This window comes from Oryctolagus cuniculus, chromosome 6 (assembly GCF_051225735.1).
Source record: "Oryctolagus cuniculus isolate XC-2025 breed Fujian yellow rabbit chromosome 6, ASM5122573v1, whole genome shotgun sequence".
Lineage (NCBI taxonomy): Eukaryota > Metazoa > Chordata > Mammalia > Lagomorpha > Leporidae > Oryctolagus > Oryctolagus cuniculus.
In genome coordinates this window covers 67,434,857-67,461,495 of record NC_142872.1, presented here as the reverse complement: position 1 = coordinate 67,461,495, position 26,639 = coordinate 67,434,857, and the positions used below count along the sequence as shown (strand labels likewise).

Sequence of the window (26,639 nt, the reverse complement as noted above, 5' to 3'; positions counted from 1 at the left end):
AGATTGTAGTAGCTACAATTTCAATACCAAAGACGACTATGGGGACAAGAGGACTTCTATACTATCAACTGCCCAAGCCTTCATAATGGTAAACACTAACCACTCCCAGTGCTCCTATGATGACTCTTATAAGTGCATGTCCAGCATAGTGTTTCTAGTTGGGTTAATATCCAATTGTGTTGTCATATACATTTTCTTTCTTTCTTTCTTTCTTTCTTTCTTTCTTTCTTTCTTTCTTTCTTTCTTTCGTTTTCTTTCTTTCTTTTTTTATCAACAATTATTATGTTAATGTGATGTTAATACAAAGGGAACAAATTCAATGTAGCTTATAGATACAATTCTAAGAATGTCATGATAATTCCCTTCTTCCCTCCCTCCATATCCCCCTTCGATCCTTCCTTCCTTCCTTCTTTTTTTATTTATTTTTATCTAGTAAATACAAATTTCCAAAGTACAGTTAATGGATTACAATGGCTCCCCCGCCATAATTTCCCTCCAACTCACCCAATGACACCCCTCTCATCTCCCGCTCCCTCTCCCATTCCATTCACATCAAGATTCATTTTCAATTCTCTTTATATACAGAAGATCAATTTAGTATATATTAAGTAAAGATTTCATTAGTTTGCAAGCACACAGAAACACAAAGTTTAAAATACTGTTTCAGTACTAGTTATAGCATTACTTCACATTGGACAACACACTAAGGACAGATCCCACATGAGAAGTAAGTACACAGTGACTCCTGTTGTTGACTTAAAAATTTGACGCTCTTGTTTCTGGCATCAGTAATCTCCCTAGGCTCTAGTCATGAGCTGCCAAGGCTATGGAAGCCTTTTGAGTTCACCGACTTCGATCTTATTCTGACAGGGTCATAGTCAAAGTGGAAGTTCTCTCCTCCCTTCAGAGAAAGGTACCTCCTTCTTTGATGGCCCCGTTCTTTCCACTGGGATCTCACTCGCAGAGATCTTTCATTTAGGTCTTCTTTTTGTTTTTCCAGGGTGTCTTGGCTTTCCATGCCGAAAATACTCTCATGGGCTTTTCAGCCAGATCTGAATGCCTTAAGGGCTGATTCTGAGGCCAGAGTGCTATTTAGGACATCTGCCATTCTATGAGTCTGCTGTGTATCCCGCTTCCCATGATGGATCGTTCTCTCCCTTTTTGATTCTATCAGCTAGTATTAGCAGACACTAGTCTTGTTTGTGTGATCCCTTTGACTCTTAGATCTATCAATGTGATCAATTGTGAACTGAAATTGATTACTTGGACTAGTGAGATGGCATTGGTCCATGCCACCTTGATGGGATTGAATTCGAATTCCCTGGCATGATTCTAACTCCACCATCTGGGGCAAGTCCGATTTAGCATGTCCCAAATTGTACATCTCCTCCCTCTCTTATTCCCACTCTTATATTTAACAGAGTTCACTTTTCAGTTAAAAATTAAGCACCTAAGAATAATTGTGTGTTAATTACAGAGTTCCACCAATAGTACTAGAACAAAACAAAGAAAAAATACTAAAATGGGTAAAGTATTACATTGTACATCAACAGTCAGCACAAGAGCTTATCAAGTCACTGTTTCTCATAGTGTCCATTTTACTTCAACAGTTTTCCTCTTTGGTGTTCAGTTAGTTGTCGCAGATGAAGGGAGAACATATGATAGTTGTCCCTTTGGGACTGGCTTAATTCACTCAGCATGGTGTTTTCCAGATTCCTCCATCTTGTTGCAAATGACCGGATTTCATTTTTTTTGACTGCTGTATAGTATTCTATAGAGTACATGTCCCATGATTTCTTTATCCAGTCTACTGTTGATGGGCATTTGGGTTGGTTCCAGGTCTTAGCTATTGTGAATTGAGCTGCAATAAACATTAATGCGCAGACAGCTTTTTTGTTTGCCAATTTAAATTCCTTTGGGTAAATTCCAAGGAGTGGGATGGCTGGGTCGAATGGTAGGGTTATATTCAGGTTTCTGAGGAATCTCCAGACCGACTTCCATAGTGGCTTGACCAGTTTGCATTGCCACCAACAGTGGGTTAGTGTCCCTTTTTCCCAACATCCTCTCCAGCATCCTTTGTTGGTAGATTTCTGAATGTGAGCCATTCTAACCGGGGTGAGTTGAAACCTCATTGTGGTTTTGATTTGCATTTCCCTGATTGCTAGTGATCTTGAACATTTTTTCATGTGTCTGTTGGCCATTTGGATTTCCTCTTTTGAAAACTGTCTCTTGAGGTCCTTGGCCCATCTCTTAAGTGGGTTATTTGTTTTGATTTTGTGGAGTTTCTTGATTTTTTGTAGATTCTGGTTATCAACCCTTTATCAGTTGCATAGTGTGCAAATATTTTTTCCCATTCTGTCGGTTGTCTCTTGACTTTCCTGATTGTTTCTTTTGCCGTACACAAACTTCTCAATTTGATGCAATCCCAAATGTTAACTTTGGCTTTGACTGCCTTCGCCTCCAGGGTCTTTCTAGGAAGTCTTTGCTGGTACTTATATCTTTATTTCACCTTCATTCACAAATAGAGCTTTGCAGAATATAATATTCTGGGCTGGCAATTTTTTTTTATCTTTTATTTAATGGATATAAATTTCCAAAGTACGACTCATGTGTTACAATGGCTTCCCCCCCCATACCGTCCCTCCCACCCACAACCTTCCCCTTTCCCACTCCCTCTCCCCTTCCATTCACATCAAGATTCATTTTCGATTATCTTAATATACAGAAGATCAGCTTAGTATACCTTAAGTAAGTATTTCAACAGTTTGCTCCCACACAGAAACATAAAGTGAAAAATAATGATGATTTTTTTAAATGATGATGAAATCAGATCAGACCTATTGTCATGTTTAATCCCAGTGAGAGTCAAGTTGGGAATTGATAATTTCTTTCTTTTTTTTTTTTACAGAAGATCAGTTTAGTGTACATTAAGTAAAGATTTCAGTCGTTTGCACCCCCATAGAAACACAAAGTGAAATATACTGTTTGAGTACTCGTTATAGCATTAAGCCTCAGTGTACAGCACATTAAGGACAGAGATCCTACATGAGGAGTAAGTGCACAGTGACTCCTGTTGTTGACTTTACCAATTGACACTCCTGTTTATGGCATCAGTAATCTCCCTATGCACCAGTCATGAGTTTCCAAGGCTATGGAAGCCCCTTGAGTTCTCCGACTCTTATCTTGTTTAGACATGGTCATAGTCAAAGTGGAGGTTCTCTCCTCCCTTCAGAGAAAGGCACCTCCCTCTTTGAAGACCTGTTCTTTCCACTGGGATCTCACTCACAGAGATCTTTTTGCCAGAGTGTCTTGGCTTTCCATGCCTGAAATACTCTCATGGGCTTTTCAGCCAGATCCGAGTGCCTTTAGGGCTGATTCTGAGGCCAGAGTGCTATTTAGGAATTCCGCCATTCTATGAGTCTGCTGAGTATCTCACTTCCCATGTTGGATCACTCTCCCCTTTATTTATTCTATCGGTTGGTGTTAGCAGGTACTAGACTTGTTTATGTGCTCCCTTTGACTCTTAGTCCTTTCATTATGATCAATTGTGAACTGAAATTGATCACTTGGAGTAGTGAGATGGCATTGGCACATTGGGCTGGCAATTTTTTTCTCTTATTACCTGGGCTATGTCTCGCCATTCCCTTCTAGCTTGTAGGGTTTCTGATGAGAAGTCTGCTGTGAGTCTAATTGGAGATCCTTTGAGAGTAATCTGAGGTTTCTCTCTTGCACATTTTAGGATCTTTTCTTTCTGTTTCATGTGTTGAGTTTAATTACATCGTGTTGTGGTGAGGATCTCTTTTGTTCATGTTTACTAGGGTTCTATGAGCTTCCTGTACTAGGATGTCTCTGTCCTTCTCCAAACCTGGGAAATTTTCTGCTAATATCTCACTAGGAACGCCTTCTAACCCTTTCTCTCTCTACATGCCTTCGGGAACTCCTAGAACCCGAATGTTTTTTTTTTTTCATAGTATCCTGAAGATTGCTGACAATATTTTTTAGATTTCTAATTTCCTCTACTTTTCTTTGGTTTGACTGTATATTTTCCTGTGCTCTGTCTTCTAAGTCCGATAGTCTCTCTTCTGCTTCACCCATTCTGTTTTTAAGGCTCTCTAATGTGTTTGTCATTTGATCTATTGAATTCTTCATTCATTATGATTTCTCATCACTATCTATCACAGTTTTATGTTCTGCTAGTTGTTTCATTTCATTTTGATTCCTCCTTAATATTTCATTTTCATGAGAAAGATTTTCTATCTTATTCATTAAGGATTTCTGTAGTTCAAGAATTTGTTTTTGATAACGTCTAAATGTTCTTATCAATTTTTTTGAGATCTGCTTCTTGCATTTCTTCTATCTCATCATCTTCATAATCTTGAATTGTGGTGTCTATTTCATTTTGGGGTATCATAGTGTCCTCCTTGTTCTTGTTACCTCGGTTTTTGCATTTGTTGTTTGGCATATTGGAGATATTCTTTGGTTTCTTCACTGTGGTGTTTTTTCTTGTTATACTATGGCTCTAGATTAAGTGGACTGTCTGCTTTTGATGAAGCCTTAGAGGCTTGAGATGGGTGTGGCCTGAGAGCTCTGTTTGGTTCCTCAGGGTTAAGGGTGTGCCAAAGGTGACACTCCCAGGTTAGGCATGGTAAATCTGTCTCTCTTTCTTTCTTTCTTTTTTTGATTCAAAAGGGAAGGAATTCCGCACAGCTCACGTTCCAATTGTGTTGTCATATACATTTTCTCTTTCTTTCTTTCTTTCTTTCTTTCTTTCTTTCTTTCTTTCTTTCTTTCTCTCTCTCTCTCTCTCTCTTTCTCTCTTTCTCTCTTTCTCTCTTTCTCTCTCTTTCTTTCTATTCCTTCCTTCCTTCCTTCCTTCCTTCCATTTGTTCTTTCTCCCTCCCTCTCTCTCTCTCTCTCTTTCTTTTTTTAAAAGATTTTATTTACTTGAGAGGTAGAGTTACAGGAAGAAATAGGGGGAGAGACAGACAAAAAGATATTCCATCTGCTAGTTTACTCCCTAGATGGCTGCAGCAGGTAGAGCTGAGCTTATCTGAATCCAGCATCCAGGATCTTCTTCCAGGTCTCCCACATGGGTGTAGAGGCCCAAGCACCTGGGCCATCTTCTACTGCTTTTCCCATCCATAAGCAAATAGCTGGATCAGAAAAGAAGAACCAGGAATTAAACCAGCGCCCATATGGGATTCTGGTGCCACAGGTAGAGGCTTAACCCTCTATGCCACAGCCCTGGCCCTGCCACACACATTTTCATCTGCACCCTCAAAGTGTGAAATGAAACTACAACACATGTGATTAACTTGGCAGTGTCAGAGTTGCTTTCGTTTTCACTTTACATTTCAGGATTTTTTTACTTTGCAACATGGGACTGGCCATTTGGAGATTTACTTTGTAAGGTTTCTGTGATGCTGTTTTATATCAACATGTAGCGGAGCATTCTGTTTCCAACCTGTATTAGTTTTATTTCTGGCCATTGTTTAACCTTTTAAGTCAAATACTCTAGGAACCAAACAGAATGTAAAGCTTTTTTGCATTGCCTGTAGCTAACTATGATAGGAAGAAGCATACCAGCAGTATTTTTTTAATCAACCCGTCCTCGAGGTAGATACACCTCAGAAGCCTGCTTTGAAATTTTTCCAGAAGCCACATGGAAAATGCATTTCTCAAGGACTGTAATTTTCATCGAAATTGTGGAACTTTTAATTCCTCTACTTTTGTATGTAACTTGTTCTAGTATGGTGCTAAGAACTTTAAACAAACCCTTAATATTAAGTAGAAGCAAAATAAATAAAACTAAAGTTTTAAAAATGATTTTTGTACATTTGATTATATTTTGTTTCTGCTTAATGCCTTACATTGTCAATCTTATTTTATATTCTCTTATGAGAAAGCAGATATTAGTTAATTGCTCAGTAGTGGAAACAGTAAGGACTATTTATCCAATCTGGCTCTGCATTGCTGTTTCCAACTGCTGTTTTGACCCTAGAATTTACTACTTCACATCCCAAAAAATCCAGAGCTCAATAAAAATGAAAACCTGGTGTGTTAGAAGTGAATCCAGATTCTCTGAAGTTCAAGGCACAGAAGATACTATTCAGCACAGATTACAGCCTTTAAAAACCAAGATATTGGGAGGAGGAGGCAAGATGGCGGAATAGGAAGGGAGCACACAGATAGTCCGGGGAGAGACAGTTTAATAAAAGTGGAGATACTGCAGGTTCAAGGAAGAGTAGGCGAAGAAACAGCAGAAGAAACTCTTCCAGAACGCGTGATTCACAGTGGACCTGCGTGGAGAGCGTGGGAGCCCACAGTTCGGGACACCAGCGGCAGACTCAACACACCAGCGCTGGAACACGAGGTGAGCCAAACCTCAATAGCCCGAGACACCAGCATGCAAGCGGAAAGAGGAGACTAGAGGGAACGACCCCTGGAGGAAAAGTTCACCAGGCTAACTAGAAGAGAGAAAGAGAGAAAAAAAAGTGACTGGTATGGACACGGGTTTCTCTCTCTTCGCTCACCTCTCAAAGGCGAGCAAGACAAAGAGCAGGCACCATCTTGGACATACGTCATAAGCAGAGCAACCTCAGGTCTGCACCGGCCCTGAGCCTAGCAGAAAAACCTGACTCTGGGCGGGGCAAATTAACAGGAGATTAGGACCTAGTAAATCTGTGGTGCTACTGAACTGAGACTGTGAAAAAAGAGACGGTGAGGGAGAGAACTCACGGAATTCACGTGAGTACTCTCCAGAGACGCTACAATTGGGTAACTTTGGCAACCCAGTGGGACACTGAAGGAGAATTTGAGCCCACTCTGAGGGCAGAAGCATTTACATTCTTCTCAGCAGTACATGGAACCTTCTCTAGGATTGACCACATACTAGGCCATAAAGCAAGTCTCTGCAAATTCAAAAGAATTAGAATCATACCATGCAGCTTCTCAGACCATAAAGGAATGAAGTTGGAAATTATTAACTCAGGAATCTCAAGAGCATACACAAACACATGGAGATTGAACAACATGCTCCTGAATGAACAATGGGTCATAGAAGAAATTAAAAGAGAAATCAAAAATTTTCTGGAAGTAAATGAGGATAACAGCACAACATACCAAAACTTATGGGATGCAGCAAAAGCAGTGTTAAGAGAAAAGTTTATATCAATAGGTGCCTACATCAAGAAATTGGAAAGGCACCTAATAGATGAGCTTTCAATTCACCTCAAGGATCTAGAAAACCTACAGCAAACCAGACCCAAATCTAGTCAGAGAGGAGAAATAATTAAAATCAGAGAAGAAATCAACAGGATTGAATCAAAAAAAGTTACAAAAAATCAGCCAAACGAGGAGCAGGTTTTTTGAAAAAATAAAAAAATTGACACCCCATTGGCCCAACTAACTAAAAAAAGAAGAGAAAAGACCCAAATCAATAAAATCAGAGATGAAAAAGGAAACGTAACAACAGACACCACAGAAATAAAAAGAATCATCAGAAATTACTACAAGGACTGTATGCCAGCAAACAGGGAAACCTATCAGAAATGGATAGATTCCTGGACACATGCAACCTACCTAAATTGAACCAGGAAGACATAGAAAACCTAAACTGAGACAGAAATTGAAACAGTAATAAAGGCCCTCCCAACAAAGAATAGCCCAGGACCAGATGGATTCACTGCTGAATTCTACCAGACATTTAAAGAAGAACTGACTCCAATTCTTCTCAAACTATTCAGAACAATTGAAAAAGAGGGAATCCTCCCAAATTCTTTCTATGAAGCCAGCATCACCTTAATTCCTAAGCCAGAAAATGATGCAGCATTGAAAGAGAATTACAGACCAATATCCCTGATGAACACAGATGCAAAAATCCTCAATAAAATTCTCGCCAATAGAATGCAACAACACATCAGAAAGATCATCCACCCAGACCAAGTGGGATTTATCCCTGGTATGCAGGGATAGTTTCATGTGTGCAAAACAATCAATGTGATACACCACATTAACAGACTGCAGAAGAAAAAACATATGATTATATCTATAGATGCTGAGAAAGCATTTGATAAAATACAACACCCATTCATGATGAAAACTCTAAGCAAACTGGTTTTGGAAGGAACATTCCTCAATACAATCAAAGCAATCTATGAAAAACCCACAGCCAACATCCTATTGAATGGGGAAAAGTTGGAAGCATTTCCACTGAGATCTGGTACCAGACAGGGATGCCCACTCTCACAACTGCTATTCAATATAGTTCTGGAAGTTCTAGCCAGAGCTATTAGGCAAGAAAAAGAAATTAAAGGGATACAAATTGGGAAGGAAGAAGTCAAAGTATCCCTCTTTTCAGATATATGATTCTTTATTTAGGGGACCCAAAGAACTCAACTAAGAGACTGTTGACACGCATAGAAGTGTTTAGCAAAGTAGCAGGATCTAAAATCAATGCACAAAAATCAACAGCCTTTGTATACACAGACAATGCCACGGCTGAGGAAGAATTTCTAAGATCAATCCCATTCACAATAGCTACAAAAACAATCAAATACCTTGTAATAAACTTAACCAAGGACGTTCAAGATCTCTACGATGAAAATTACAAAACCTTAAAGAAAGAAATAGAAGAGGATACCAAGAAATTGAAAAATCTTCCATGCTCATGGATTGGAAGAATCAATATCATCAAAATGTCCATTCTCCCAAAAGCAATTTATAGATTCAATGCAATCCCAATCAACATACTGAAGACCTTCTTCTCAGATCTGGAAAAAATGGTGCTGAAATTTATATGGAGACACAGGAGACCTGGAATAGCTAAAGCAATCTTGTACAACAAAAACAAAGCTGGAGGCATCACAATACCAGATTTCAGGACATACTACAGGGCAGTTGTAATCAAAACAGCATGGTACTGGTACAGAAACAGAAGGAATAGACCAATGGAACAGAATTGAAACACCAGAAATCAACCCAAACATCTACAGCCAACTCATATTTGATCAAGGATCCAAAACGAATCCCTGGAGTAAAGACAATCTATTCAATAAATGGTGCTGGGAAAATTGGATTTCCATGTGCAGAAGCATGAAGCAAGACCCCTAACTTTCACCTTACAGAAAAATTGACTCAACATGGATTAAAGACTTAAATCTACAAACTGACACCATCAGATTATTAGAGAGCATTGGAAAATCCCTGCAAGATATAGGTACCGGCAGTGACTTCTTGGAAAACACACCAGAAGCACAGGCAGTCAAAGCCAAAATTAACATTTGGGATTGCATCAAATTGAGAAGTTTCTGTACTGCAAAAGAAACAGTCAGGAAAGTGAAGAGACTACGGACAGAATGGCAAAATATATTTGCAAACTATGCAACTGATAAAGGGTTGATAACCAGAATCTACAAAGAAATCAAGAAACTCCACATGATCAAAGCAAACAACCCACTTAAGAGATGGGCCAAGGACCTCAAAAGACAGTTTTCAAAAGAGGAAATCCAAATGGCCAACAGACACATGAAAAAAAGTTCAAGGTCACTAGCAATCAGGGAAATGCAAATCAAAACCACAATAAAGTTCCACCTCACCCCAGTTAGAATGGCTCACATTCAGAAATCTACCAACAATAGATGCTGGAGAGGATGTGGGGAAAAAGGGACACTAACCCACTGTTGGTGGGAATGCAAACTGGTGAAGCCACTATGGATGTCAGTCTGGAGATTCCTCAGAAACCTGAATATAACCCTACCATTCAACCCAGCCATCCCACTCCTTGGAATTTACCCAGAGGAAATTAAATTGGCAAACAAAAAAGCAGTCTACACATTAATGTTTATTGCAGCTCAATTCACAATAGCTAAGACCTGGAACCAACCCAAATGCCCATCAACAGTAGACTGGATAAAGAAATTATGGGACATGTACTCTATAGAGTACAGACAAAAACAACGAAACCCAGTCATTTACAACAAGATGGAGGAATTTGGAAAACATCATGCTGAGTGAATTAAGCCAGTCCCAAAGGGACAACTATCATATGTTCTCCCTGATCGGCGACAACTAACTGAGCACCAAAGAGGAAACTTGTTGAAATGAAATGGACATTATGAGAAACACTGACTTGATCAGCTCTTGTGCTGACTGTTGATGTACAATGTAATACTTCACCCATTTTAGTATTTTTTTGTTCTAGTACTATTGGTGGAACTCTGTAATTAACACACAATTATTCTTAAGTGTTTAAATTTTAACTGAAAAGTGATCCCTGTTAGGAATTTGGAAAACATTATGCTGAGTGAAATAAGCCAATTCACAGGGACAAATACCACTTGTTTTCCTTGATAGGTGACAGCTAACTGACCACCAAAAAGGAAACCTGTTAAAGTGAAATGAACACTAGGCGAAATGGTGACTTGATCAGCCCTCACTCTGACTGTTGATGAGCAGCGTAATATGTTATCCCTCTTAGTATTTTTGTTTGTTTGTTCTACTTAATACTTTTCGTTGAATACTGTAATCAATACAGAATTCTTATTAAGTGCTGAAACTTAACTGAAAAGTGATCGCTGTTAAATATAAGAGTGGGAATAAGAGAGGGAAGAGATGTGCAATTTGGGACATGCTCAAGCTGACTTACCTCAAACGGTAGAGTCAGAAACGTGCCAGGGGATTCCAATTCAATCCCATCGAGGTGGCATGTACCAATGCCATCTCACTAGTCCCAGTGATCAATTTCTGTTCACAATTGATCATAATGATAGGACTAAGAACCAAAGGGATCACATAAACAAAAATAGTGTCTGCAAATACTAGCTGATAGAATAAAAAAGGGAGAGAATGATCCAACATGGGAAGTGAGATACACAGCAGACCCATAGAATGGCAAATGTCCTAACAGCACTCTGGACTCATAATCAGCCCTTAAGGCATGTGGATCCGGCTGAAATGACCATGAGAGTTTTTCAGGCATGGAAAGCCAAGACACTCTGGGGGAAAAAAAAAACCTAAATGAAAGATCTCCACGAGTGAGATCCCAGTGGAAAGAATGGGTCATCAAAGAAGGAGGTACTTTTCTCTGAAGTGAGGAGAGAACTTCCACTTTGACCATGGCCTTGTCTAAAAATGATCAGAGTCAGTGAACTCAGGGGGCTTCCATAGCCTTGGCGGCTCATGACAAGAGCCTAGGGTGATTACTGATGCCATAAACAAGAGTGTCAATTTGTTAAGTCAACAACAGGAGTCACTGTGCACTTACTCCTCATGTAGGATCTTTGTCCTTAGTGTGCTGTACATTGAGATTTAATGCTATAACTAGTACTCAAACAGTATTTTTCACTTTATGTTTCTGTGTGGGAGCAAACTGTTGAAATCTTTACTTAATGTATGCTAAACTGATCTTCTGTATATAAAGAGAATAGAAAATGAATCTTGAAAAAAAAAACCAAGATATTTGACAATGAATCTATATTAATGAGCTGCCTTATTATTATTTCACAATTTATTCAACTGTGAAAAATGTGCTCTTTGATAAAATATTTCTTACTCCAAAAAATTAACTTGTAGACATTTCAAAGTTTTTAGTATAAAGAAAACTTGCATTCTACATATTCAATATTAAAATATTCTATTGTCTACACTCCATCCCTTTTCTGTGCCTGTTTGATTTGCTCCTTGTTTATTAAAAAACCTGTAAAAAAGCAAAAAAGGAAACAAAATGTATTGTGACCCACCACATCTGTAATTGAAGTGGACTGAGTTTTATAAATGGGATGAAAAAGGTATATTTTATTCCACAATGGAAATAAACAGTAATTTTATTATTCTGGCAGGGAGAGTGTTTTTCAACGCTAACCTACCTTTTAATTGCCCCTAATAGTGGATGGCAAGTGGGGAACTTGCCACAACTGTAGGTGCAAAGGAGCAAGCATTTGATTCTATGCAATGGAATAGCAACCTGTGTGGAGGTCTCTGTATGAGAGAGACCCACATGCTGATGACAGTGACTAGGATGATAAGGAATCTGTGAAGACAGCAAAAGGTTTTAACCGTTAAACCAATCACTATCTATAGTACTTCAGTTCTTGAAAAGATCGTTATGTTCATTCATTGGTTTTCTCAAACAAAATACGCTTACTGTCCTGCCATTAACCCATGCCAAGCTTGACAATTAGTCTAAAAAATGCCAGTAAGCCAACAGTTTGCCTGTGAGTACAATGTTCTGGCTGTGCTGTCAAATATCCACTCAGAATGGCAGAGTAGGATCAGATGCCAGCACTTGATTGTTATATGACCCAACGCACAGCTACCTTAATGAGAAGTGGCCACTGCACTACTGTTACTCATAAATACTGTGTGCTTAAGAAAACAGACACCCATTCTTAGACTGCTCCCATATGCACACATTAATATTATAAGCGCCTCTATCTGAGAATGCTGAATCAATTGGAAGGTGATACTAATTTGAGCATTTTACACTTGAACACTCTGCCAGGTAGAAAGAATCAGTTAGTAAGTGCTGGAACATATCAGATGCTCTTAGAGTATGGGGACCATGAAGTATTTACTTTGCAAGCTCTTGTGTGTGTTGTGCCTCTTTGTGAACAGAGGAATCCAATTCACTTTTTTTCTCTGTGCTCACCTGAAACAGAGAGGTGAGGGTTTGGAGAAGTAGAGGATGGACATCTGGACAGGAAATAGAAACCAAGTGTCTGTTTTAGATTGTACAGAATTTTCAACAAGCTTTCCCAAAGCAATGTAATAAGCAATGGATGGTCTGAGCAGCAGAGTTTCCAGAAGTTGGTTCAATGACTAACAGTTATTACTGTTATTACTGTTACTGTTAGAAATCCAATCATGTGACTCCTGGGCTCCTGACTCTGTTATCTCCAATTGCTTTTGCTCATGTGCAGAAAATAACTCTAGGCTGTTATGGGTGTAATGACCTTGAATGATTTTGCTGCCTGCCCCCCATTTGACTTTTTCTGATCACTCTCCCATTGGCTACTCTTGTGTCAGCCTCACTCTTGGTTGGATTCAAACACACCACATGTGTGACTGTGGGAGGAATGCATCACCTACTGCTCCTTCCTCAGGGCCATAGGGCTCTGCTCAAAAGCCACCTCCTCAGAAAAGAATCACTGGGCACCTGCACTGAGCATACACCGTGCCTCACCCTCTTTTAATTTTCATGGTAACATTCCTTAGTACCCAATGTTGCATACATCAAGTTATTGTTTGCTTTCTCCACAAATACAAAGTAGCATGAAGCAGGACTATTTTTCATATTTGTTATTTTTCCTAATGTGTGTCTTGGGATAAGGCAAGTTATTTAAAACTGCAGAAGGCAGAGAGATAGAGAGACAGAGATGTTGATCTAGACTGGATTTCATGAGGATCTGTGTTCACAATCATGAACCTACTGTGACCACTGCATCATGGGCTGCACCTAAGTAGAGGTGATATACTTCTCTCCATGCCCACATCATTTTTGCAGAAGCAGTTTCTGAGCTACACATGGCCCTGGTATTTCAAATCAAAGTTTTAATTTACTGAGGCACATACTACTTTAAAAATGTTACCAACAATTCGTCTTTTTGATGATGGTTATTCTTTCTTGATGTCCCATTTCTCTGAAAAGCTGGCACAGGTGCACTTGGCAGGAACTGGTCTTCTATGCTGAACTGAGGGTGACCTTACCATGCATCCACTGAGGCCTGGGTGCCCAGGTTACATTCTCAGTGAATGAACCATGAGAAGCCAGGTAGAACATGACAGCCTCCCCAGCCGGAAGCCTCCTATGGAAGCTGTAAGTACTAAACTGTGAAACATTTTTGTTACAGGATACACATATAAGTAGATAACCAACAAAAATGCAAGTCACTAAAAGGAGAAATGATGCATCGGTGATATTGCTACTTTAACCACATTCAGACTTAATATCACCACCATTTCTCTAATTTTACCATTATCTGCAATGCAATTTTTTAAACTTTTAACTTTTTTATTTATTATTTTTGCAGTTTAGTTTGCAAACAGACTTTTTATAATAAATTATTTTAAACTGAACCATATATTGAAAACTATTTATATGTAGAGTGTAGTTTTTATAGGAGTAAACTGAAATGTTCATTGTGGAAATTTTTAAATTAAATTATTACAGTAGACAATTTGTTCAATGTGAATTAATGCTATAACTAGTACTCAAACAGTATTTTACACTTTATGTTCTGTGTGGTGCAAACTGATGAAATCTTTACTTAATATATACTAAATCGATCTTCTGTATATAAAGATAATTGAAAATGAATCTTGATGTGAATGGAAGGGGCGAGGGAGCAGAGATGGGAGGGGTGCAGGCGGGAGGGAAGTTATGGGGGGAAAAGCCATTGTAATCCATAAACTGTACTTTGTAAAATTATATTTACTAAATAAAAGTGTTTATAATAAAAAAGATAAATAAAAAGACTAACACAACGTAAGATTCCAGTCTTAGCTCCTGTAGTTACTTAAAACAGGTTTTAGACACTACACCCAAACATTTCCAGTAACCATAGAAGTAATTAAAATAAAATTTGCCATGAAGGCCTTTGTATTATGCTTGAAATAGGGAGGTAGGAACATATAAGAACTAGGAAAGATGACATTCTATCTGTAAGTCCTGTTGCATGTCTTTATATGTCCTATTTTTCTTCTTATTATTTATTTCTGATTTTATTCCTTTATGGTCTGAGAAGATACATGGTATGATTTCAGTCTTTTTAAATTTACTGAACTTGATTTGTTGACTACTATATGGTAATTCCAAAAAAAATCCCATGTGCTGATGTGAAGAATGTGTATTCTGTAGCCATTGGGTAAAATGTCCTGTAAATGTGTGTTAGATCCATTTGCTCAAAACTATGGTTCAACTGTAATGTATGTTTATTGATTATCTGTCTGGCTTATCTATCCATTGATGAAAATGGAGTATTGAAGTTACCCACTATTATGTAGTGGAGTTTATCTATATTTTTAGGTCTAATAGAATTTGCTATATATATATATATATATATATATATATATATATATATATATCTAGGTGTTCTTGTGTTGGATGCACAAATATTTATGTTTGTTATATCTTCTGTACTAAATATTTTATAAAAATATAATGTCCTCCTTTGACTCTTATACAGGTTTTGTTTTAAAGTCTGTTTTATCTGATACGAAGATAGCTACACTTGTTCATTTTGGGCTTTCATTTGTCTGATGTACCTTTTTCCAGTCCTTCACTTTCAGTCTATGAATTCTTATTTGTGAAGTGAGTTTCTTGGAGGCCACATACAGTGAGGTATTGGTTTTATTTTTAATCATTCAGCCAACTAATGTTTTTTGCCTGATGAATTTAATCCATTTACATTCAGGGTTAGTTCTGATACAGAAGAATTAACACCTGTCATTTTATGGACTGGGCATTTATTTTACCTGCTCTCTAAAGTGAATTTGGTGGTGCCATGTGTTTTCATGATGCTTACTTTTAAAATAATTTATTTATTTGAAAATTAGAGCTACAGAGTGCAAGGGAGAGCCACAGAGAGAAAGAGAGAAAAAATAGATAGATAGATCGATTGATTGATTGATCTTGCATCCACTGGTTTATTCCTCAGAAGGCTTCAACTGCTAGTGTTAGGCCAGGTTGAAGCCAGGAGCCAGGACCTTCTTCAAATTCTCCCATGTGGATGACAGGGGCTCAAGCACTTGGGTCATCTTCCTATTCTTTCCCCAGGCCATTAGCAGGGAGCTGGAACAGAAATGGAGCAACTAGTACTTGAATCAGTGCACATAGGGGATGCTGGTATCACAGGCAGCAGCTTTACTGCTATGCCGCAATGCTGGCCACCATGATGTTTGCTTCTAATGTAGAGCTCTCAACAAAATTTCTTGTAAGGCTGGTCTGGTGGTTGTGAATTCTCTGTTTTGGCTTATCTGGAAAATAACTTACTTCTTTTTCACTTTAAAGGATAGCTATGCTGAATATAATATTCTTGGTTGGGAGCTTTTGTCTTCTAAGATCTTGAATGTATTATCCCATTCTCTTTTGGCTAGTAGAGTTTCTGCTAAGTAGACTGATGTTGCTCTATTTTGATTTCCTTTACATGTAACTTGACACTTTTTTCTGTCTTCAGAATTATCTCCTTGTTCTTAACCTTTGACAGTTTGACTACAATATACCTTGGAGAAGCTCTGTTTTTAGTTCAATGTGCTTGGAGTCCTTTGAGCTTCCTGTATCTGGATGTTCATGCCTCTTTCAAGACTTAGAAAATTTTCAACTAAAATTTTGTTTAGCAGCTTCTCAATGCCTTTTTCACTTGCTTCTCCTTCACTATTTCCTATAATACCAATATTCAGTCATTTAATAATATTCCAAATTTCACATGGACTCTCTTCTTTCTTTTTAAACCTTTTCTCTTTATTTTTGGTGATATGGTTACTTCAAAAGTCTTATCCAAGAGAAATTCTTTCCCCAACTTGGTCTATTCTGCTGCTCAAACTCCTAATCATATTTTTTTACTTCACTGATTGAAGATTTGATTTCTAAAATTTCTATTGGGTTTTTCTTGATTATTTCTATCTCCTTAGTAATATTTTAATTTATGTCATTTATTGATTCCCTCATTTCTTTAATAAATATTTATGTATTATTTTGCATCATATTTGAGTTTCCTTATAGTCATTATTTTTAATTCTATATCTGGAATTTTATAGATTTCCTTCAGTTCCAGATATAGTTCTAGAGTATTACTGTGCTTTTTTGGAGGTGTTATGCTACTTTGATACTTCATGTGTCCTGTGTTCCTACATTGATGTCTGTGCACCTTTTCTAATTGTTCTTTCTTCTTTCTTGGAAAAGAATTTAAAGTCTATATAGAATGCAGGGTATGACTTGACTTGTTGCTTTGGCTTTTGTTCTAGGTGAGTCCAGATGTGTAGCCTCTGAGGGGTTTGTTTTGCTTTAATCATTATCAGCTGTGTCTGTAAGTGGTATAGTGGTCTAGTCTGCTGTAGCTTACTGGGTTAGAAATGTGACTTTGAGTTGATTGTCAATTTCATAGGTTACGTATCTTCAGTCCACAGAGAGTTGATGCTAGTTACACTATTGATTCTGATAGTCAGGGCCTTGTTCTTGTGCTAAGGAGGACACATCATGCTGTTCCTTTGTCTTCCTTGGAAGTCTGAGTGATCTTGTGACTTGTTGTACCAATTGTGACTCTAGGAATATGTGATGTGTATGGGCCCTTCCTCCAGTCTTGCTAGAAAAGCACATTTCATGCTGTGGCTTATAACACCAAAAGCCCTGGTTCTGAGACTGGCTGATGTGAATTGAACCTATTTCCAGTCTTGCAGGGTGATTACAAGCTATACAGGAGATTTGCCTCTGGCAAGTATGGGTGCAGAGAGGTGGAATGCAGGTAAGGCTCTTCCCTAGTCCCACCAGGAACATTCTAATGGGATTGAGGAAGAGCTGACTGTTACAGTTCTGGTATTTCAGAGTGAAGGAGGGGTATTACTCAAATGCCATGGTGGGAGCAGACTTTTTAAAGGCTGTTTCTATTGCTAGCCCCCTAGAAACTAAGAGTAATGACCCTGGCTCACATAGAATGAGTGATGTGATCATAGCTCCAGGATTAATGCCTAAAATATCCCACAGTTGCAGGATGTAGGGGATCTGTCCTGTGCCCTACAGGTTGTCCTGACTTTGATTGCCTCTGGTAGCAGCAGTACAAATCAGCTGTGCAAATTTCACAGCCAAACCTGGTATATTGCGGGGGTAAAGGAGGGGAGAAAGACAATGCAATTTCCTTTATTTGGTCTCAGTCAGCTCCCCAGGCTGAAGATAGTGGGTGACTCTGGAATTCTCCCTCAGCTACAGCTGTGAGTGGAGGGGCATGTGGCAATTTCTTCCTACCCAGCCACATATTTGTTTTCTTTCCTCACTGTCCTTCAGAGTCTGTTCTTTTTGTTATGTCTCCACTAGAAATTTCTGTCAATCAGACCCCTTTTATTTAATGAATATAAATTTCCAAAGTACAGCTTATGGATTACAATAGCTCCCTCCCACATAACTTCCCTCCATCCGCAACCCTCCCCTCTCCCGCTCCCTCTCCCCTTCTATTCACATCAAGATTCATTTTCAGTTATCTTTATATACAGAAGATCAATTTAGCATATATTAAGTAAAGCTTTCAACAGTTTGCACCCCCACAGAACCACAAAGTGTAAAATACTGTTTGAGTACTAGTTATGGCATTAAATCACAATGTACAGCACATTTAGGACAGAGATCCTACATGGGGAGAAAGTGCACAACGACTCCTGTTGTTGATTAACAATTGACACTCTTGTTTATGGTGTTAGTAATCACCCTAGGCTCTTGTCATGAGTTGCCAAGGCTATGGAAGCCTTTTGAGTTCACCAACTGGGATCTTATTTAGACAAGGTCAAGGTGGAAGTTCTCTCCTTCCTTCAGAGAAAGGTACCTCCTTCTTTGATGGCCCATTCTTTCCACTGGGATCTTACTCACAGAGATCTTTCTTTTTTTTTTTTTCTTTTTTTTACAGGCAGAGTGGACAGTGAGAGAGAGAGAGACAGAAAGGTCTTCCTTTGCCGTTGGTTCACCCTCCAATGGCCACTGCGGCCAGCACACTGCGGCTGGTGCACCGCGCTAATCTGAATGCAAGAGCTAGGTGCTTCTCCTGGTCTCCCATGGGGTGCAGGACCCAAGCACTTGGGCCATCCCCCACTGCACTCCCGGGCCACAGCAGAGAGCTGGCCTGGAATAGGGGCAACCGGAACAGAATCTGGCACCCTGACCAGGACTAGAACCTGGTGTGCTGGCGCCGCTAGGCGGAGGATTAGCCTATTGAACCGCGGCGCCGGCCTCACAGAGATCTTTCATTTAGGTCTTTGTTTTCGCCAGAGTGTCTTGGCTTTCCATGCCTAAAAAACTCTCATGAGCTCTTCAGCCAGAACCTTAAGGGCTAATTCTGAGGCCAGAGTGCTTAAAACAGGATTCTCTTACCATCCAGCTGTAAGGAGCTCTCTCTGATGTCTTATGGATGTTGGTGTAGAACTCCTTTGTGGAGAAGGTACCTGTGCAGACTGCAGTGGTCATGGATCTCAGATAAGGATGGAAAGCATCCAAGGTACCATGTTGTGGCACCAGAGTAGTGTTCACAAATGAGTGGGAGAGTGGGAAAGATGAATCACTGCACTCGAGGGCCCTTCAAAGAGAAAAGTGTGCTCTGTATCATTGACTGCTGAGTTGCCTATTGACACACTTTAACCTGTCACATTTTTGCATAGCTCTTGTTTATTTTATAAAATCCAGTCTAGAATTTGAGTTCTGGATATAAGCTTAGAGACTGAAGTTTATTCTTGGAAGACAGGAAAAATTTAAATATCATCTTTCTTTGAGGAGAGATCCCATGTCTTCTTGAAAAACTGCAGGATTGGTGAGGAAGTAGCCTTATCCCAGGGTTTGTGACTAAAATGGAGAGTTGAGCCCAGAAATGTGCTCAAGGTCAGAATTCTCCCTGCATTCCAAGGACACTGGGAGATTTAATATTTATTCTGTCATCAACACCTGCAAGTGTCCTTCAATCCAGGAGTAAATGTTGGAAGAAGCAGGAAGGTGCTGCCACAAGGCCTGAACCCAGAGGGAGAGCATCTGTTTCCCCTGCAGCCCTGGGAAACACACAAGAACTTTGTCTCTGGGTTCAAGTGAGTGCCTGTGAGAGTTGTGTCCCACCTGACTCCCTCCATGCCAGGTCAAAACCCAAAACCCAACTCCAATCTGTGCACAATTCCCAAGGAGTGCTAATAATCAAAGCAGAGACTACCATGTTTGGCAAGGATAGGAAAGAGCAGGTGTTTTGGGAAATATCATCTTTAAGTAACAAAGCAAGACAGGGTGGACTGATTCTCCACACACTCAATGCCATCAACAGAAAATCTCTTTCTGTTTTGTCATTGGACTATGAAAAGAACAAAAGCAGCCTCCACATACTGCCTTTTTCTTTCCGATTTCATATCCCCCTTGCTCAGCCTTCTAAGCAGCAAGTGTAAGCTGACTGCTCCTGGAAAACTTCTCCCATTGGATCTTACATGGGCTGCTGTCACCTACTGGAGGGCCATCCTCATCACTGCTGATGCTCTCCAGGGCCCACTCTTCTGGAATAGAAACAATGAGAAGAAGGTTGGTAGAGACCGTGCCACCTACAACTCCCTCTGCCAGCTGAGTCCACAGAGGCTCACACACAGGTCAACCAGCTCTTTGCTCTGGTTTTTAGGCCCTCCCCAGTGTCTCTCTGCCCATAACCTCTGTTCACGAAATCATTATCTCTCATGACAACATCAGTCCTCCTTCCCAGAAGGAACCCAGAATCAGGTTCCTATGAACTAAAACCAGTAAGTCGCTTTCAGAGACTGCGAAGGTGGGAAGGTCTGGGCTGAGGATGTCAGATTTGAATCAGCCCCAGCGCAGGAAGTAGTCAGATTTGAATCAGCCCCAGCATAGGTTCAAGTTCCCCTGCCCACCCCTTCAAGCCTCAATAAAGGACTTTGACCTCAAAAAAAAAAAAAAACAACAACCCAGTAAGTCAGTGATTTCAGAACACATACCACTCCTAAATCTGGACAATGACACCTGAAATTACAAAGAACACAGCATGAGGATTAGATCCTGTTGTGCACTTTACACGGGGTGTTTTCCTCTTGATTTTAGAAAACCATTTGGTTGAAAACCAAATCTGCATTTATACACAAGACAAAGAAAGGTGACCTTACCTTTGAGAGAGGTGAGTTATCCTCAAAGCAGTCCTTTAGGACTTGAGAGTGATCTAGGAGGACAAAGAGGAACTTTCAGTGAGTTGGTTATTGGTGACTTTGGCTCAGTCAGGGATCTTTTCTTGGTATGGTTGTGGGACTGGAGTGTGTTCCTGGGCTGTGCTGTCCATTCCTCTAAGACAGACAAGGGCAGTTAGGGAGAGGATTGGGAAAGAACTGAAAAACAGAGGTTTTAGCCTTGAAACTAAAGCATATAAAAGAACACAAAGCAGTCCATCAAAAATGGTAGCAAATTCACACTGTGCTTCCATGTTATTCCCCCTACCCCAGCTCAGTTACAAGCATCTTCCTGACTTTTGCAAGACCATTTATGCCAAACAAGGATCAAATCATGCTATTATCATTTGTATAGAATTAATCACTTGATTAGACAGTTATCTGTGAAATAGATTTCATTCTCAGCAAACATTCTGTTTTTTTTTCACTAATTCTTTGTCATGAAGATGATGATGTATAGAATATCTGAACATATAAAAGTGTTGTAATTTTAAAACAGGATTCCCACCTGGAGGTGGTCCCTTTCACACGATGTGTACACATTTTACCTTAAGGTTCCCTGTGATTTGTGGGCCAATCAGCTTTTGTGTTATTCTCCCTAGACAGCTGCCTTCATTCAGAGGGGCCCAGGGTCACAAAGCTTTCTTTTTGTCTTTTAAAAATTTTTACTTATGAGAGAGAGAGAGAGAGAGAGAGAGAGAGGGAGAGGGAGAGAGAGATGTCGATAGAGAGCTTTCATTCGTTGGTTAACTCCTGAAGTGTCTTGACAGGATTCAGGTGGCAGGGACTCAATTAGCTGAGCTGACACCTGCTGGCTCCCAGGTTTCTCATGAGCAGGAAGGTGGAATCAGAAGTAGAGCTGGGACATGAATCCAGGCATTCAGATATGAGATGAAGGTATCCCAGTGACATCTTAATCATTAGGCCAAATGCCTTCCTGAAGCTCACAAGGCCTTCTGTACTACTCAAGTAAAGCTAAGAGCTGGGACTTTGAACACTGCTTGCAGTGAGTAGTTTCAAGTTTGAAGTATGCATCTCCTTCAGAAATGAGCAAAGACAGAAAAGGGTACCTGAGGAATGCAGGGGTACTTCAAAATTGTGAAATATAGAATTAAAAGTATATGCTTTAGTATTGCACATTTGGTCTAGCAGTTAAGACAGTGCTTGGGATGACTTAATCCCAAAACAGTATTTTTCACTTTATGTTTCTGTGTGGGAGCAAACTGTTGAAATCTTTACTTAATGTATGCTAAACTGATCTTCTGTATATAAAGAGAAACGAAAATGAATCTTGATGTGAATGGAAGGGGAGAGGGAGTGGGAAAGGGGAGGGTTGCGGGTGGGAGGGACATTATGGGGGGGAAGCCATTGTAATCCATAAACTGTACTTTGGAAATTTATATTCAATAAATAAAAGTTAAAAAAAATCCCATGTAGGAGTGTCTGAATTCCAACCAAGGATGAGCTTCTGACTCTAGCTTCCCTCTGTTGTGCACCTGGGAGGCAGCAGATGATAGTTTAAGCATTTAGGGTCCTTACTCCCCCCGTGGGAGATACAGAGTGAGTTCCTGGCTCCTTTGTTGGTGGATTGGCTTAGTTCTAGCTGTTGTGGGGATTCAGGGAGTAAAGTAATTGATGGGTTATTTCTCTCCCTTTCTCCCCCAAATATTAAAGACAAATTAATTATTTAAAATATGTTTATTTTGGTGTAAAAATTTTGAAATACATGCATAGCCTCTTCATAATATGTGATTATATGAACTCCTCAGTTCATGTATAATATTATGCTATGTATGATGAAATAGACCATCTGCACAAGGCCCTAAACTTTATGCCGCAATTCAGTGACAGAGTCGCATCATTGTTTTTGCCCATTTTGTAGTCCAGCTAAGCACCCCATCTTCTTTACATGCAGAACCACTGGATCCATGCACACTGTTGCTGCATTTATTTATTGCACAGGATTCACACTTGATTTAAAGCAAACTTTCGCTGGGGGACCTGAACAAATTATTGGCAAAATATCTTGAATTTATTCACTGATGCTAAGTCAAAAGAGAATCATTTATATAAGATTTCAAAATAATTGTATCTAAACAACTAAAACTAACCACTACGTTTTGACAGTTTTCTTTCCCATTTTTAGTTCTCCTGTAGAGTGTGTACTTCCATTGGCTTGGAGGCTGGACAGGCCATGGTAACCAGTCCACAGTGAGAGAGATGGTTATGGAGGAGAGGCCTGGCATGGCTGCTGATGCCCCTTAATCTAAGTATGCAGGAGAGTTGTAACAAGGGGAATGAAACCAGGCTGATATGCAAGGGGTCCTTTGAGTTTTCATTTGTTATTACCCTGAGGTTGTTAGCTGGAAGGTTTACAGAGATACAGAGATAGGTAGAGGTAGAGGTAGAGGTAGAGGTAGAGGTAGAGGTAGAGGTAGAGGTAGAGGTAGAGGTAGGAGGCAGAGGTAGAGGTAGAGAGAGAAAGAGAGAGAGAGAGAGAAAGTTAGTTAGTTCCCCAAATGATTGCAAATGGCCTCAATGGCTGGAGCCAGTAGCCAGGTCTCCCACATGGGTTCAGGGGCCCAAGGACTTGGGCCATACTCTGCTGCTCTCCCAGCCTCATCAGTAGGGAGCTGGATCAGAAGTGGAGCAGCTGGGACTTGAACAGGCATCCATATAGGATGCTGGCATTGCAGGCCAGGGCTTTAACCTGTGCCACAGTGCCAGCCCCTAGCTGGCAAGAGTTTATGGCTAACAGTGGCAACATTATTAAGCACACAAAAATATGTCATGAATTCTTACAGGGTGACGGCCACTTTCTAAGACACAATTCTAAGTCTTAGGGAGGTGGGTCACATTGTCCTACATAAAGTTTCACACTTCTTAGAATCTTTGCACTGATCAGAAACATGGGTATATAAGTGCCTTTCACACTAATGACCATCTAAAAGGTTGAAGAAAAATGCATCTGTTACTACCTGGTTTCTTGACAAGTGAAACAACTATATAACAACAATTGGTGTCTGGAACTCTGTGAGATGGGGTCCTAGAAGGCTCACACACAAATGCTGAACTCCCCAAATTCTCACTATTGGAGAATTGGACCACAATCCTGGATTCATGTTCATCTTGGTTCCATTGTTTCTGCACTTTAGTTTCTCCAATTGAGCAGTAGGAATAAAAATGTCAAATCTAGGCACAACTTTGTTAAGTATTGATTGAGTTAATTTTTATAAAGTGTGTGATAGTGATGGATTTTTAAAAAAAATCTGTCAAGGGTAAATATGCTGTTTAAGCGGGAAATATCTCCTGAGGAACACAAGACCTTACATACACAGAGTCACATAACAGTCATAACTCCACCATACCCATTAACAGAAGACATCGTCAGTACTCAAGCATGCAACCCCACACCAACCCACAAAGACTAGAATTGTTTCTAGGTCCTGGAGAAATGTGTCTGAAATTACCAAATCAATTTTTGTTCACCATTTATACAATCTTTTTTTTTTTTTTTTGACAGGCAGAGTGGACAGTGTGAGAGAGAGACAGAGAGAAAGGTCTTCCTTTGCCGTTGGTTCACCCTCCAATGGCCGCCGTAGCCGGCGCGCCACGCTGATCCGAAGGCAGGAGCCAGGTACTTATCCTGGTCTCCCATGGGGTGCAGGGCCCAAGTACTTGGGCCATCCTCCACCGCACTTCCGGGCCACAGCAGAGAGCTGGCCTGGAAGAGGGGCAACCAGAACAGAATCTGGCGCCCTGACCAGGACTAGAACCCAGTGTGCCAGCACCGCAAGGCGGAGGATTAGCCTAGTGAGCCGTGGCGCTGGCCTATACAATCTTCATTCCCAACCAGCACCCAGAAACAGGGTTTTCTGAAAAGGATGCCACATTACTTTTGGTATCTTTTTTTTTTCTGAAGAAAATGAGTGATTCCAGAATACTTACTGTTTCTAGACTTTATAGAGGCCTCCTGTAATTTGAGAAACAAAGACACTATGAGGAAGACATCCTGTTGTGAGTTCATTGCCCATGAAGAGAATTGAGGAGTATTAGCCAGATCAAAGACTGCCTAAGCTAGCAGAGTATACAACTTTAAAGAAGACATGAGCTTTTACTGGCAGATGACTCTCTCCATGACATTTTGTTTTGGATTAGAAAATACTTAACCCAAGGAGGAGTTGCTGCTTCTGGAGGAAAGAACCCCTGGTACACAGTTTACAGCCTGGTTTTGCGGTTTATAAAATCCCTTTGGCTCATGCATCAGTTGTATTCTTCCACCAACACAGAAGATATGTGCTATCCATACTGTATGCTGTCATTTTCTTTCACATCTGAACTCAATTAAAAAAGCAGAAAACCAAGAAAGCACTGTTATTTTTTGAGGAAAAGAAAGGTGACCCTACCTTTGCAAGAGATGGCCTGTCTTCTTCCTCTACAGGTGGAGCCTGCTCTGATTTCCTCTCAACAGGATGTCCTGGAGAACCTAAGAGGGCATACAGCACCTGTTAGTTATTGGTGGTAGTGCTCATGATTTATTCAGGGATTCCTGATGATCTACCTTAGATAACAGTGCAGTGTGTATGGCCATGGTTGATGATTAAAAAGCATGGATTGAGCTGCTGCTGGAGCACTCTCCCCAGTGGAAATAGAGGTAAAAACCTCCAGGAAATAAACAAGAACCTGATCCCTTGGCATTGTGTTAATGACAACCTAAGGTCAGAATAAGTCAATCCACAAGTGTTGCTGACTTAACATGCTATGAATTGTTGATAGAGTCCCATCACTCATCATACATGATCCAAGATTCAGATAAATGGTATTCTGAAACCATGATGCAGTTTGAGCTGTAGTTTACACTAAGTGACATTAGAGTAAACTATTAAGGATAATTTATTATGTATTATAGTCCAAGGTTATTCAGAAGAGCATGTTTAAGGGAATGAGATTAGTGAACACATAGCAGAATAAAGAAATTCTCCCATAATATGTTAGGTAATTGAAAAGATGGCGGAATAGGAAGGGAGCACACTGATAGTCTGGGGAGAGATAGTTTAATAAAAGTGGAGATACTGCAGGTTCAAGGAAGAGTAGGGGAGGAAACAGCAGAAGAAACTCTTCCGGAACGCGTGACTCACAGCGGACCTGCGTGGAGAGCGTGGGAGCCCACAGTTCGGGACATCAGCGGCAGACTCAACACACCAGCGCTGGAACGCGAGGTGAGCCGAGCCTCAATAGCCCGAGACACCGGCAGGCAAGTGGAGAGAGGAGACTAGAGGGAATGACCCCCAGGGGGGGAAGTTCACAAGGCTAACTGGAAGAGAGAGAGAGAGAGAAAAAAAAAAAGAAAAAAAAAAGGGTGACTAGTACGGACACGGGTTTCTCTCTCTCCGCTCACCTCTCAAGGGCGAGCAAGACAAAGAGCAGGCGCCATCTTGGACATACGTCATAAGCAGAGCGACCTCAGGTCTGCACCAGCCCTGAGCCTAGCAGAAAAACCTGACTCTGGGTGGGGCGAATTAACAGGAGATTAGGAGCTAGTAAATTTGTGGTGCTACTGAACTGAGACTGTGAAAAAAGAGATGGTGGGGGAGAGAACTCACGGAATTCACGTGAGCACTCTCCAGAGACGCTACAATTCCGTAACTTTGGCAACCCAGTGGGAGGCTGAAGGAGAATTTGAGCCCACTCTGAGGGCCGAACAGATTCCCTGTGGGGATCTTGGGAAAGAGCTTCCGATCTCTGGCTCC

General features: G+C 40.2%; 1 long non-coding RNA gene and 1 pseudogene across 2 annotated transcripts; one reads left to right on the top strand and one right to left on the bottom strand.

The window, feature by feature from the left end:
* The first annotated feature begins 85 nt into the window (after window positions 1-85).
* On the top strand, window positions 86-6,173 carry LOC127487620 (lysophosphatidic acid receptor 6-like; annotated as a pseudogene).
* Window positions 6,174-18,637: 12,464 nt separating this feature from the next.
* On the bottom strand, window positions 18,638-26,390 carry LOC103352428 (uncharacterized). Of its 2 annotated transcripts, XR_016234911.1 has the most exons (6): window positions 26,288-26,390; window positions 25,296-25,375; window positions 20,833-20,885; window positions 20,668-20,692; window positions 20,152-20,217; window positions 18,638-19,268 (listed from the first exon to the last, which is right to left on the bottom strand). It is a non-coding gene; the product is annotated as an uncharacterized LOC103352428 (long non-coding RNA). The 2 variants fall into 2 exon arrangements; XR_016234910.1 differs by lacking the exon at window positions 18,638-19,268 and having other exon boundaries at window positions 19,927-20,217.
* Window positions 26,391-26,639: the final 249 nt, after the last annotated feature.